The sequence below is a fragment of the Haliotis rufescens genome, unplaced genomic scaffold (assembly GCF_023055435.1).
Source record: "Haliotis rufescens isolate VD_foot unplaced genomic scaffold, xgHalRufe1.0.p SCAF_17, whole genome shotgun sequence".
NCBI lineage: Eukaryota > Metazoa > Mollusca > Gastropoda > Lepetellida > Haliotidae > Haliotis > Haliotis rufescens.
Window position 1 is genome coordinate 18,093,083 of NW_025963857.1, and position 14,174 is coordinate 18,107,256.

A 14,174-nucleotide genomic window follows, 5' to 3' on the forward strand; every position below is an offset into this window, starting at 1 on the left:
TTCTCTTGGCTGAAATGTCAGAGAGAACGAGATACGGTCATATCTCTATAAACGAGGATTAACATCACTATCCTCCATTCAGCTTCAAACGTAAAGCTTTGGAGGAAGAATCATTCAGAGTTCTTGCAACGATTCGAAATGATGTTTTAAAGTGGTTACAATTGTTCCAAGTTGCAATTATGGATAATCTTTTTTCAGATTATTGAGAAAATAATGCATTAATCGTTCTTATCGCATGAGATACAACTGGTGAAAAAGGTTTTGCTGTTATTGATTGTTGCAATATTTGCCATTAATAATATTTATGCTAGTTCGTAGAACAATTTCACATTTTGACATAAACCATCAACGCTTCCCAGACAATCGCAATGGCCATCTGATCATCAATTCTCAAACATTTTGGCACCGTACCAAAGGCCACCAAACCTCTACTACAGTCGTAATTGCTATACTTCAACATAGACACGACCATCTCAGCGCTAAACTGTCTTTGCCAAACGGGACCTTGAGAAGTAAGAAATTATGTCTAAACCAAGAATAAAACACTTTGACCTGCAAAGTAGCTTAATGATAAAATGACTTGTCAGACAAAAATCTAAACCAACTTTTTTTAAGGCCCATTGGATGTTGGTTTACAGGCAGTTCGCTGTACGGGCCTGGGTTTCTTCTACTCTGACAAAGTGCCATTAATTCAAAATATGGAGAAAAACGGTATCAGGTAAGAAGGCAAATTGCATATGCGCTTGCAGCAAGTCAGCTGGGTCGTTAATAATGCATCGGACAGACTCCCGACTGCGTCAGCAATAGCATGACCACGTTTACACCCAGGCCATAGAACGCTGCCAGGAAAATGGTAATCTCGACTCACAGAAAACCTACGCCTCTATTACATTATTCAGAAACACGCTGCAGCAGAGTTGATGGGTGACTTCACAGAAGATATCAAATCGTAGAATGTCATTATCGAGATGGGAACTGGGCGACAATATACGCCGGCAGGGCTTGATTGTGTAATATCGGACTATTGACAACCCCAACACCTCCTCATCAGGAGTAATTAGGATCAAAGGTTACACAACTATTTTATTGAATATGCTGGAAAATACTTTTAAAGTAGGTTGGACGGGTTTCAATGGATTGTAACCTGCAAAGATTATTATGCCTCTATAATGTTGCCTTTAGTATCGACTGGCTACAGGTTCTCGCATCATCTTAGACATGTAGGCACTGTAAAATCGAGGACCTTTAAGATACTCCACATGGTTATCAATGATTCTAGCTGTATGACGGCAGGTCTGTTGTTTTTTAAGGTATCCCCAAACATTCCATTTATGTTTATGCCCTCGCGAACACATTCCAGTGAGGTAGTGTTTATTTCTGTTTCTTTGTTGTTTAACGCCGCACTCAGCAATATTCCAGCTATATGACGGCGGTCTGTAAATAATCGAGTCTGGACCAGACAATTAAGTGATTGACATCATGAGCATCGATCCACGCAATTGGGACACGATGACATGCATCAACCAAGTTAGCGAGTCTGAGCTCCCAATCCCGTTAGTCGCCTCTTACAACAAGCATGGGTTGCCGAAGACTAATATACATGGGTCCATCCATCCATCCACACACGCACGCACGCACGCACGCACGCACGCACGCACATCCATACACACACACACATACATACATACATACGTACATACATACATACATACATACATACATACTGTTCTATTACATGTTAGATTCTTATCGTTTAACAATCATAATACAACCAGACACCCTTGCTACCATAACAAAATAATATAACATATTGAAATTGTTACCTAACACTCCCTCCACAATAATCACCCTGCGTGTAGTGCACATATGTAATAATGGCCCCAACAACATCAAGCTCAACCCACAAAGGTTTTAATCAACTGAGACGCCACTGAAACGTAAAACCCGTTATTACAAATGGTCTCCATTTGCACAATTCGATGCAATGAAACACGCACTGTATGCACTTGCTCAGGTGGCCTTGCAGTTGGTAGTATTACACTGGGATAAAGCTTTATTGATTTGTAAAGAAAAAACGTGAACACATCGATATACATCACGCTATCGCCCTGGCCGAGCACACATTTCAGCATTGTGGTGGCCGGGTTTAATTAATCTTACTACCAAGGAATACCTGGCAGGTCATCTTTTAATGCCATCCAAAGCTGCAGGGGCGATTTTTGAGATGCGGCGGTTTGTTTCCGAAATTCGCCATGCCACGCAATTCTAGATCGAAGAATTCTATGAAGGGGGTCCTTGCATCGTTGGTTTAATTTCCTTTCCACAACGTAAGACCGACTATAGTTAATTAGCTACATTAACTAACATTATCGCAAAACAACTATAGGAGCTTCTTGACCTGTGTTTCGCTGTGGCGTAATGCATGTTGAGCTCCTGGTCTTGGTAGTATTTAGGCGTGGACAGCTTTGGTTGATGAGTTACTCGGTTGGATGTTTTCAATATGCTGGTTGATGCGGTTTTCGGTGATGCCAGGAATGAGATGGTTTGGCGGTTTATCAGTTAATCAAACGATAAGTGATTTTAGATGTTCCATTTCGTATCGACATCTCTCATTTATACTCAATAGAGGAAGAGGTGACCCGGATTAACTACGTCAGATCATCTATAGATGCTGTGCTCCACGCTGACAGGCGTTAATGGTAAAAGGCTATTTGTTGTGGGTTTTATGTAAAAATCGCATACAGATGATACATGTGGTTGCATGTGGGAGAGGAAGGGGAGGTCTCAATAATATACAGGACACGAAGTTCTCGGAGTCAAGATAGGTTTCACGTTTCGAGACAAGTATAGTACCGATATAGTATAGTTATATATATATCGGTATTATACTTGTCTCGAAACGTGAAACACAATTCAGCCTAGATCATGGTATAAAATCGAATTACACGTTAAATCGAGTTAACGACGTATCCCTGTAAATGCAAAGAATACTTGTTATTCGATGCTAACGTCGTTTTATTGCAGATTCGTACGCCTTTGGAATTGCTATGCGATCACCTGTGTCATCACTGATTCCAAGTGATCCTTTATCCGCTATTTTCGCAATGGAATCCTTTCGGCGGGCGGATAATCGAGACTGGTTATTCTCTGGCTTTGACGGTATATATTTAATACATAGACGTATTCATAGAAGATTGAGATGTACATGCAAGTCGTCATAATACACACAACTCAGTGAGTGAGTGAATGACTATGGTTTTACGCCGCTTTTAGCAATATTCCAGCAATATCACGGCGGGGGACACCAGAAATGGGCTTCACACATTGAACCCATGACGGGATTCGAACCCGGGTTTTCGGCGTGACGAGCGAACGCTTTAACCACTAGGCTACCCGACCGCCCCCACACAACTCAGTCACAATGCAATGTATATTGTGTGCGAGGGGAACAGGAATCATGCACTGAAAGAAGTCTTTTCATCGTCGATGATGTTTAACCTAACGGGGCTCAACGATTAACCTAACACGCCCTAACCATGGATTTGTATCGTTACAAGGACGTTGCTCTTCTCAATGAAGTATAACATTGGACTGAAGGCGATCCGGATATCACCATGTGACACGGCTCTCAGTGAATGTTGCTCCAACTTCCAGCAAAGCCCCGCAGCTTACAGTAACTGAGATGGATATACGGTGTAGCCATGGCAGAGGAGTACCGGAAGTGGCGGAGGGGCTAGAATCAACACCAACATGGCTCCGCGCCATCGGTGTGTAAACGTGCTTTGTCTTCATTTACAGGTGAAATGGGGTTTAACGTCGCGTCCAAGGTTATTGCACTCATATAGCGACGTGCATGTACGTGTGTGTGTGTGGCTGCTTATACTAGTCCGGACTGATGCCGATTTATAGTGCTAGCTCACTAAGGTACCATACCGCAGGTCAACTTGAATACCCCACTCAGACCCGCTAACTGACTCCGAGCCGACCAGTCCTTGTTTAAGCCCTGTTTTAGTGCCAGACAGGGTAACAACAAGTACCATCTTTTAACGTCTTTTGGTATGACGCGGCCGGGAATCGAACCCCGGACTGGGCGGACGCTCTACCACTAGACCACGGAGGCGGTCCTCTTCATTTATATCGACATATGCCAGTGGTGGAGAGGACACCTTCCTCAACACCTGGTGTCATCTCAGCTAAGAAACACCTGGTGTCATCCGATTTACATGGTTTTTATGAGTATCATACATTCATTATTAGATTTTGAGAATCTCCTTACCAGGTTTTGTAGATGGCTTAGAAAGGCACAGGGGCAAATTAAATTTTCTTAGTCTCAGAGGAAGGACTATTTTGTTTGTTTGTTGTTTAAAGCCACTTTCTGCAATTTTCCAGCTGTATGGCGGCGGCCTGTATATCATCGAGTCTAGGCCAGACCATCCAGTGACTGATTCAATGAACAGCGTTCCACGCTGTCGGGTACGATGGAAGGCAATCACCGAGCCTGACCATCCGATCCATTTGGACGCCAGCATAGACAGAGGGGAACTATTCTAACGCGGGGTCGTCACTTACAGTTTGTTTGTTTGTTTCTTGTTTAACGCCGCACTCAGCAATATTTCAGCTATATGACGGCAGTCTGTAAAATAATTGAGTCTGGACCAGACAATCCAGTGATTGACATCATGAGCATCGATCCACGAAATTGGGATACGATGACTTATATCAGCCAAGTCAGCGAGACCGACCACCCGATCCCGTTAGTCGCCGTTTGTCAGTTATTTACAGACCGCCGCCATATAGATGGAATATTGCTGAGTGCGGTGTTACACAACAAACAAACAAACAAACTTGTAATCGGGCATCCTAGTCCTAGACCGTGGAATGTCTGCATTTCATGTCATCGAGCCGATTTAGATGATAGATATAGGCGCGCCTAACTAGCTGTATCCCGTGAAATCAGTGTTACAGTGGTTATCACTGGACAGAAATGTATCGTGTTATGAGTGAGTGAGTGAGTGAGTATGGTTTTACGCCGCTTTTAGCAACATTCCAGCAATATCACGGCGGGGGACACCACAAATGGGCTTCACACATTTTACCCATGTCGGGAATCGAACCCGGGTCTTCGGCGTGACGAGCGAACGCTTTAACCACTAGGCTACCCGACCGCCCCATCGTGTTATGAAGGAGACAGTATATCAGTATACTGTCTCGCGTACAATGAAGTGTGAAACTTGTATCTCGATTCTTTAGATGTACTATTTTAGCATTCCATTTTATAAAGCCCTAATAGTGCGCCAACATGTGTATGTACCATAGAACCCACTCCATCAAAGGTTAACCGAGGGAGATAAATCCATGTTCTAAGTTATGAAATTCATATTCAAAATGACAGTAAACACGACTGTTCATTTGAAACCTCCCTACAAACTTGCATTTGGGGAGGCTGGCTTTAGCGGTTTAAGTCAAAAGGTATACACTCTCGTTTCAAATGCATCGAAAGCTGGGTTTGTTCGGAAGTGTCACCACGTATGTAACCACCTTCGTTCTTGATGCGTTTCTCGTCATCAAATAGTCAGCGATACATGTTAGAATTGGCTGTCGATGTGAATGCAGATGTGAATGTAAAATGTCCACGTCAGAAAATGTCCCGTCTCGATTATCCTCCGAAATAGATTCTAGTGGGCGCAAAAGTCAAAATAGCGGTGAAAATTATAATTATGAATAGTGGTTAGTTTAACACCGCTTTTAGCAGTATTCCAGCAATATCACGGCGGGGGCCACCAGAAATGGGCTTCACACATTGTACCCATGTCGGGAATCGAACCCGGGTCTTCGGCGTGACGAGCGAATGCTTTAACCCCTAGGCTACTTATATGAATAGAAAATCAGTGATGACACCAGGTGTTCGCGAAATTGGTAAGGACTACCGGAAGTACACCCAGTCATGGTATTTGGTTGATACTCGTTAGGGAGCTGAAAATGAACTGATGCACTGACTACGGTCATGCTGCTGCGTCAGGTTGAGTTTGTCCATCTGTAATGTGGAGTTGTGTACGAAAAGAATAAATATCTTTGTTAGTATCATCATCATCATCATGCTTCTTTTCTCATTATGATTTCACTGTTTGTGTATTAAAGCGGTGTATGGTTTAAACATTTGGTTTATTTTTGATGATATGTTGACCTGAGAAACTAAAGACACGGCAAACAGCCGGAGATGATTATACTCAATAGGGGCCTTAGTTTAAATCTGATAAGCCCAGACCGTGGATCAGTTGCAGACTTTAGACAAACTGCAGTGTATGATTTAAGATGAAATCGATGAAGAGACTCCGGAGTGACATTTCAATGTAACCTTTGTCTGAACAAGAGAAACAGAATTTGAAATGCAAAGAAAAGAATGGTGCTTTCATATCCAGATTGTGCTGGCCATTATCGGAGACCAGCAATTGCATGAATATTGGACTACTTCAAAATGCCATAAATATATCCCGGATCAAACTGATATAAAACAGTCATATACAAATATGTTAGAACTATAAACTCAGAACAATCGAAAAACCATCGAGTTAATCTGAGCTCGATATAAGCGACCGAGTGAATATGGTTTTACGCCTCTTATAGCACTATTCCAGGAATATCTAGTAGGGGACACTAGACATGGGCTTCACACATTGTACCCATGTGGGGACTTGAACCCGGGTCTTCGGTGTGACGAGCAAACGCTTTAACCACTAGGCTACCCACCGTCCCTCGAGGTATGAAAAGTGAATATATAATACTGTAGTGGCAATACATACATGTGCCAAGTCCATAACATTAAATGTGGATGATATCTCGAGGATGCAAGAGCCGTGAGTGAGTGAGTGAGTTGGGTTCAACACCTTTCTGAACAGTATTTCAGTCATGTCAAGCAATGTTAAAACCAATTCCCTCACTTACCCAAGTTTAAATGTGTGTGTATTGGTAGTTATATCCAGAAATATCCTGGATGTAAGAATATAAAAACGTAAAGCAATGTTAAGGGCGTCTTTCTTAATATTCGAGTCTTGGTCAGGCAAACCAGAGGTTGATAACGCGAGCAATTGCAACACACAATCAATTTAGTGATAGATCGTGACACACGAACATCTAGCTCTTAAAGAAAACAATATAGTCCCCGAAAATTCTTGAAAAATATAACTATGCTTCATATTGATGGAAAAAAATGCCACTAAAATAACATTGTTGCAATGGATCTATTAAATTTGTTTTAATAAATATATATAAATAATATAAATAGAAAATACACACACACACCCTCCTTACCCCTAGAATATCAAATGGTCATGGCTACAGGGCCCTGTTAACAAGGAATCAAAGGGGCGGTCGGGTAGCCTAGTGGTTAAAGCGTTCGCTCGTCACGCCGCACACTCGGGTTCGAATCCCGACATGGGTACAATGTGTGAAGCCCATTTCTGGTGTCCCCCGCCGTGACATTGCTGGAATATTGCTATTAGCGGCGTAAAAAAATACTCACTCACTCACAAGGAACCCACACTGGTTGTGTTCTTTATGAAGCGTCGACAGGAAATACCTAATGTTACTACTTCACGCAATCGTCATGTCGACAGGTTATGAACCCATTAAGTGCTATTGCGTCTGGTAATGTCCTACAATGGGTCAGTTGGTCAGTGACTGGCCATATAGTACGTACCGGGAACATACCGGTCTAACGCAGCTCACAAGAAAACATATAACGCGAACTCGCTCAGCCATCAAGTACGATCTTATCAATTCTGCTGAAAATAGCATCGTTGTTTTCAGTCGAGACAATACAACAACCATTCGTTAGATGGGGGAAACAGAAAACTCATCCAAGTCTTACAAACCCCAAACTTTTTAGGAGCTCAGTCATGATAACAACGTGTATTGCCTCACGGCCTTCAAGAGGAAAAGCTAAACAACAAATCTGAGCAATGGTCTCTTCGTGACATCATCATCTCCCGGTTCCGTCTTTCATTGAATAATTGATATTTTGCCCTTTCACGCACATGCTGAATAAACAAGGCCCTGTCTCTTGGTGATAATGTACAACTAAATTGATGTAATTCCCTAAAATGTGAAGCCTCCCTTGAAGGGGGTACAATTACATGGAGTGGCTTGGAATAACGTTTGCTTGCAGTGACCTGAATACCGGAGCAAGGGCCAAGCTGCGACCTAGTTCCAATGTTTCAAAAATCGTTATTTCAACATCTGCTACAGCACATTATGCTCCGACATTTGAGTCCCGAGATACAAAAAAACATCACTCTGCTACTGCTTCTGGAGGATTGGGGCCAACTGGCCACAGGGGACACAGTTGACCACTGCATGTTGGGCAAGGGTTTGCAGCCTCTGCGTCTAGTATTGGTCATTGCGGAAGAATCGGTGCCTTCGAGGACAGAGAGACTGTATTATCAAATCAAACAGTGGATGTTTGCATTGTTAGAACTTAACGAGGAATGGCGCGTATGAGAACGACCTGCCAATGAGTATGTTATTCCATGCTTCCAATTAGAAACATGCTGTTTGGGGAGATTGTTGGCAAGGTAACCAAAACAGTATATTCGATAAGGTTATATCGCCATAAACAATAATGGTCAAATTTTGGTTCGATGTTATTTTGAGTGACCGTTTATCGGCACGGTGCAACCGGAGCGATAACAAATAGGAATCAAGTGATACAGGCTTGGATGATGCTGTACAAGGATAATTATCTGACAACGACGAGGATCCCCATATGGGCGAGTTGTCCGGAGCAGGCAGGATGCAAGTAATCACAGCCCACACGCGCCACACTCGTGTTACAGCGGCCCACAAAACAAAAGCAGAGCGAAAATACGAACTTACCTCCAATATACAGCGAGATGATAGCGGGAGCCACGCTTCTGATGCTAGAATCCCGCGGCTTGGAGCTCGTTCAGCCTTGTTAAAGAGCTGGCCGAAGCAGTGCTCGCTCGAACCTCTCGCTGTTTATATCAAATTAAGAAAATTTGATTCTCATCTACTACTGCCTGTTTAGCACACAGGCGAGTCCGGCAACTGTCTATTGATTTTGCCCCTCGCTCATGTCCAAACGTTTAAGGTAATGCAATTCCATTGTACGGAGCCCAAGACCATTATGCAGACGACATGCAGTGTGGGTAATACAGCGCTTGGCCTCGCACTAGTTACCTCCCTTCCATTACCGACAGCCATTACGCAACATGCGCACCAGGGGTGGTAATGAATTATCAATATGTTATTCAAGTTCAACAAACGTCCAACCGAGATAGGAATCGGGGAAGTTCGGAAAACGTCGGTTCTGAATCGGAATATTTCGGAAATCTTCGGTGTTTGGGTCGTAACACAATGAAGGGACCATCGCAAACAGCTGACATTTCATTACCGTTATTTTCATACAACCACAAGTTCTCGATTGATCCTCTTATAAAGTAATTAGCTAGGGAAGCGGGCGATTGGCATTTGCATTAGTTTTCAATTTCCTATCCATAGAAAGTGTTATGGGGCGAAGGAGCTGGACCCAAGCTGAAGTGGCGTAATCTAGTCTTTTCAAGAGGGGACTTTCTGCTCCAGTGCCAGATTTTCGCCGAGATGTCCCGATGGCGAGTCGGACCCATTTAATCGATTCAAACCGATGCAGTGAATATTTGGCGGCAAAGGGGTCCTACAAGTTGGTGGAAGTTGAAAGGCAGGCTTGATGTAGTGTTTGCCGCCAAATAATTGCTTCACCCCGCGCCATAGTTGTCTCACCCTATCACTCTTATAGTGGAAGACGATTGGCAGCTATCTGCGTGGGGCACGGCCCGTGGCAGTTTGTTTAAGCCTTTAGTTCCCTTAAATGAATTTGATTACTTTGCTGTGTCTGGATCGTATTTTTCAGAATGTCATCAAGTTTGTTTGATTTCCGTATGTTTTAGGTTTGGACTTAAAATTATTGACAATCTTTTTTTTATATTTCAATCAAAAATGGCTCTATATATTTGCGTGAAAGCAGTGCACATAGGAGATTCGGGTTAATTTTCCAACATCGGTACAATGTGTAAGCCCCATTCTTGGCGTCCTCCGCCGTAATATTGTTTGAATATTACTAAAAGCGGTGTAAAACAAGACTCACTCTTGGCTAATATCATACATTCCGAGAAATGGCGCTCAACCAGTCCGGTCCTTATCGTGTGAAGGTTCTTGTGACTGTCGACCGCCTCCGTGGTCTAATGGTAGAGTGTCCGCCCGGAGAGCGGAAGGTCCGGGGTTCGATCCCATGCCGCGTCATACCAAAAGACGTTAAAAGATGGTACTTGTTGTTACCCTGTCTGGCGCTCGGCATTAAGGTGCTAAAACAAGGACTGGTCGGCTCGGAGTCAGTTTACTGTGTCTGAGTGGGGTATTCATGTTAAACTGCGGCATGGTATCTCAGTGAGCTTGCACTATAAATCGGCATCAGTCCGGACTAGTACAAGCAGCCGCACACGCACACACACACACACATATATACACGTGCATGTACGTCGCTATATAATTAATCAATAATCTTGGACGCGACTTTAAACCCCATTTCACCTCACCTCAACTTGTGACTGTCTTTTGTCAGTGGGGCTAGTCCTCCTGGGTCCACAAACGAGAATAATCGGTCAGTGATTTGGTTTGTTTATTTGTTGTTAAACGCTGCACTCAGCAATATTCCAGCTATCGGGCGCGGCCTGTATATAATCAAGTCTGGAACAGAAAACTCAGTTATTGATATCATGAGGACCGTTCAACGCTGTCCGGGCTCTGTCGATCATCCAAGCCACCGAACCTGACCACCCGATCCATTACGTCTCCTCTTACGACAAGCATGGGTTGCTGGGGACAAATTCTGTCCCTGAATTTCCAAGCTATAACTTAGACATAATATCATACAATTTAAACCTTAACACATCATTCTTTGACAGTAAGGACTTATCTGTCAGCTTGAACCTCAGACATTCGACCGGGGAACATAACTCACAACACATTGTTTGCACGAATTACATGCACGGCTGCTACCCGTGAAGATCCCGGTTAGAATAGGTCTTCAGGAACCCATGCTTGTAATAAAAGGCGACCATGCTTGTCGTTAGAGGCGACTTACGGGATCGGACGGTCAGACAAACAAACAAACGAGGCACGGTGGCAATCCTAGTCTAACATACAGTCTCTGAAAATATTTTATTACACAGGACAGGAACATTAAATATTGCATTGCACATAAAATATAGACATTATTTTTGTGGCGTTTACATAGGAACAAGACACATGTAACTGTGAAGAGTATTTGAGCAACATTTGCGTCTTAATGACCACGAGCCACCTGTCACAGTCAGGGAGGGAAACAATATAGAAACAATCAAGAATAGAACTTCAGCAACCCATGCTTGCCCTAAAAGGCGACTATGCTTGTTGTAAGAGGCGACGAACGGGATCGGGTGGTTAGGCTCTGTGACTTGGTTGATGCATATCATCGTATCCCAATTGCATGGATCGATGCTCATGATATCAATCACTGGATTGTCTGTTCCAGACTCGATTATTGACAGACTGCCGTCATATAGCTGGAATATTGCTGAGTATGGCGTTAAACAACAAACAAACAAACAAAATAATTATCCGTCTCGGCTTTTGTAAATTAGCAGTGAACTAGAATTTACTTCTTCCACTAACCTGATGATGCTTAGGGTCGATTTGCAATTTCTATTGTCTTTGTGTACCACCCACAATCGTCATTTTCTTCTACATTACCTTGTTAACCCCGTTATCAAGCGTTAGTGGATGAATGTTATTTGATGCCGCTGAAAGTAGTTTCCAGCTCTATCACAGCAGTCCCGACAAGAAACCAGGGTCTGCTTCCATGAACAACGACCCATTCCATTGACCCCGCCTCTTTCAACGATCAGGAAATATCATAAATCTATTCTGCTTCGGAACCCGCAAGGGGGCAATTATCAAAGGGAATGACTATACAGACCAAACGAAAAAATATTCAGTTAACTTTGGTATAATTGCCACAGAATTCTTATATATTCCTCCGACAATAAACTATCGAGCCAAAGAACGTTACACCCATGTATAAAGGTAGCTAAAATGAAACAAACAAGAAATGGTTATTTGATGGTGATGTATTTGATACGGGTATCACAGTTGTGTTTTGGGCCTTCCGTTTGTTGTGTTTCGGCGACTGTTTTCAGCCTTGTAATTTTGTTGTCGAATCCATTTTTTATGTGTATACTTTCTTTGCCTGGCAGTTTAGTATATTAAAACAAACAATATTCGTACCCTACACCGTGTCCTTCTGATATACCAGTGTTCGAAATACCTGCCTGCCCGACCGTCCGAGACGGGCTGATTTCAACTCGGGCTGCCAGATTTTCAAATCCCCCTGCCCGACGGTCGGGTTATATTTCATATGTAAAAATATTCTAAATATTTCCGGATGATAAGCATTATTTACATGATGTATTCTAGGATATTAAATACAAATCTAACCTAAAAAGAGTTTGCTATTTCTTTTCTTGCATTACTTCATGTTCAATGAATTCGATTTAAAGTTTTAATTAAATTATCCTTAGAAACATATGATTATAGTGGGCAGGCAGGTTTTGGTCAGGGCTGACAAGTATTTCAGCTAGCCAGTCCTGTGGTCTGGCTGAAATTTATTGGAGTTTCATACCCTGGATATACACAGGCCATATCGGCGATAGTGAGATACTATAGCAGCATCATGACAAAAAGTATGACGGTGCAGCCATATGTCTGCGAATCGTTACAAGGCCATTCCCGGCACCGCGAAGAGCTGGCGTTATTTGGGTTAAATTAGATGGTATTACGCTGACCTGCAAGATTAACCCGTTTTCAGCTCTAATGCGTGTTCGATAGGATGAAGGGCGGACCAGTGTTGGTCAATCCTTTTTGTCAATGTTTGTCCATGGACGCCTCTAGCACTTCCGTGGTCATCCATTGACAAAAGTATCCGTTATCTACAATTTAAGTCTTATATCTACACACAAAATACTTGTCAGATGTATATATGCGTACATGTGTATATCTGCAGCTCAGTTCAGATGTGGCTCTTATGAACCCTCTTCTGGAACGTGACGTTGTATAAGAGTGAGTGAGTGAGTATGGGTTTACGCCGCTTTTAGCAATATTCCAGCAATATCACGGCGGGGGGCACCAGAAATGGGCTTCACACATTGTACCCATGTCGGGAATCAAACCCGAGTCGTCCGCGCGTTGTATAAGAACTGATAGAAAAAACAAATCATATACATTATGTAACTTGAATATAATTGAAGATGAAGTCTGTTTCTTTCCTGGGTGTAAATAATATTCAGTTTTGAGAATTAAATATATGAAACAATATTTCCATTTTTTTTCACAAATATTCAAAAGTTTAAACCTTCAATGGCCACCGACAACATGTGTACACTTGGTTCCTTATAAAGAACTATCCAGCATGTAATGATGAAAGACTTGTCCTGTTAGGTAGCTATAGTCTGTCACAACAACTTGTCACCGTGTACCATGGGTCGACTTTTTGATATCCGGGATTGGGTCTCTGGAATTTGGGGAAGAAAACAAATTGTCCTCATTTTTACCCATGCTGAAAAAGTTGTCACCATTAAGTCCTCGAGTGTTTTTAAATTGTACGTGTCCTTCTTTCAGAGAAAAGAATTGGTTGTTTTGATGCAGAGACTGAATAAAATATCCTGTCTGTATCAAATATCCCAGGACCCCCTACCCCACCCTCACACACAGAATTTAAAAAAAAGATGGTCCCATAATAAGTTTCAAAGGACAAACGGTACTTGAATACATCTGTGAAAAGAATGGATCTTGTTTCCGCAGATTACACGTCGCAAGTGTCTTTTAAAACTTAAATGATTAAACTGGATTAACGGGTTTCCACTTTAATATATTGTTTACAAAGACATAGATATACAATAAAGTGCATTCATCCAAACAGCCACGTAATGATCCATCTACATGCATCTCCCTATCTATATGTACATATATTGATGCATTATTTGATTGGAGGAAATTAAATCAGTGATATCACACGCCTCGTTCGACAAAGCAGTGGATAAAAATCAATATTGAACCCCGCACTGAGAACGAACACAATTGTTGGTACT

At 42.5% G+C, this 14,174-nt stretch overlaps 1 protein-coding gene across 2 annotated transcripts in view; it reads right to left on the reverse strand.

Annotated features, from left to right (window-relative positions):
* The window catches only part of LOC124137985, a 203,286-nt gene extending 194,112 nt beyond the window's left edge, over positions 1-9,174 (reverse strand). The window contains exon 1 of one of the 2 annotated variants that reach the window (XM_046504481.2): positions 8,872-9,174. The gene's annotated coding sequence lies outside the window, so the exon portion shown is untranslated. The remainder of the gene's footprint in view (positions 1-8,871) is intronic. The other variant, XM_046504475.2, reaches the window with a different exon arrangement.
* Between the last annotated feature and the right edge of the window lie 5,000 nt (positions 9,175-14,174).